The sequence below is a fragment of the Silene latifolia genome, chromosome 8 (genome assembly GCF_048544455.1).
Source record: "Silene latifolia isolate original U9 population chromosome 8, ASM4854445v1, whole genome shotgun sequence".
Classification (NCBI taxonomy): domain Eukaryota; kingdom Viridiplantae; phylum Streptophyta; class Magnoliopsida; order Caryophyllales; family Caryophyllaceae; genus Silene; species Silene latifolia.
The window spans coordinates 111183885-111185142 of record NC_133533.1 but is presented as its reverse complement, the minus strand read 5'-3'; the positions used below and the strand labels follow the sequence as shown (position 1 = coordinate 111185142).

The 1258-nt window shown below is 34.9% G+C and overlaps 1 non-coding gene across 1 annotated transcript; it reads right to left on the bottom strand.

Moving 5' to 3' along the window:
• Positions 1 to 413: 413 nt before the first annotated feature.
• On the bottom strand, positions 414 to 573 carry LOC141597660 (U1 spliceosomal RNA). The gene has a single exon (XR_012522883.1). It is a non-coding gene; the product is annotated as a U1 spliceosomal RNA (small nuclear RNA).
• Between the last annotated feature and the right edge of the window lie 685 nt (positions 574 to 1258).

Here is a 1258-nt window from a genome sequence, read left to right as displayed (position 1 = left end):
AGTTGTTTATTGATTATATGTTAAGATTGTGCTTGCTATCTCAAATGCTGTCAAGCTTTTGTTTAACCTCAAGTTCGGTCCATAATTCTCTTGCCTAACAACCGGAAAAATCGGTTAGTTGATCTATGATTTCAATTAATTGCATTTAGTCCCAAATGCAATAGGCAAACATATAAACAATAAACAAAATAGTACTGCTCGACTACTCGTATGGGAGTAACAATTTTCCCTAAATTAATAATTACACCCCATGATTCTTTACCATTTATTTTTTACTTTCTTACTCGATAATAATTGCCCTAAATTGATTGATAACTACTCACCTCCCTTTCGAATAATAATTACCATATTAATAAATAATGAAAGTTTTCTAGGCTAATAAGGCTATTGACCAAAAACTTGGCTTATTTTGGACAGAGGCCGCGCGAACGCAGGCCTCCGCAGTAACAAATTATGACGTACGAGCTCCCTTTGAGGAGACGTTAGGCAGGCACCCCTCCAAAGTGCAATGGAGGTCACCAACCTAGGCCATGAGACTTCTTGATCACCCATTGACCACGTCCAGGTAAGTAATTTGCTACAAGTCCATTCTTTCATATTTATACCAGTTGTATTCTCTTCTTTATGATTCTTTATCGATGTGGGAGACAAGAAGCTATAGATATTTTCTTTTACCGTCTTCATTTAGAACTTTTCCACTTGATGTTGAGATCCAATATGTTGACGTTGTGTTTGCCTATTAAGACGCAGTCATGTCTGTGCTTAATTTCAAGGGCAACCATATAACCATTTTGGCGCACACAACCTAAAATTCAATGGATATTCAATCATAATCTTTATGGTCGTTGCTAAGATTGTGTTTTGTTATCTAACACGCGGTAAACTCATTGTTGTTAAACTTGATCCATGTCGTAGGAACTTATAATTCTATGCTTCAAAAGTTAATGACCAATCCTGATCATAGGTTGGGACTTAAATTTTACACGATCTTACGTCTATAATTTTCTTAGATTTTGTAAATTCTATTTTACATGAGCTTACATTTATATTTTTCTTAAATTTTACATGATCTTACGTTTATAATTTTCTTAAATTTTGTAAGGTACTCTCGCTGTCCCAATCACCCTCAAATGGTATTCTCTGCTTTTCTTGGTCTTTGTCTCAAAACCAAAGGTAAAAAAATGACCGGGCCAGAAGGAGTATTATCTTAATACGACTCTATGATCCTACATTACTACGCTAGTAATAATACAAACAT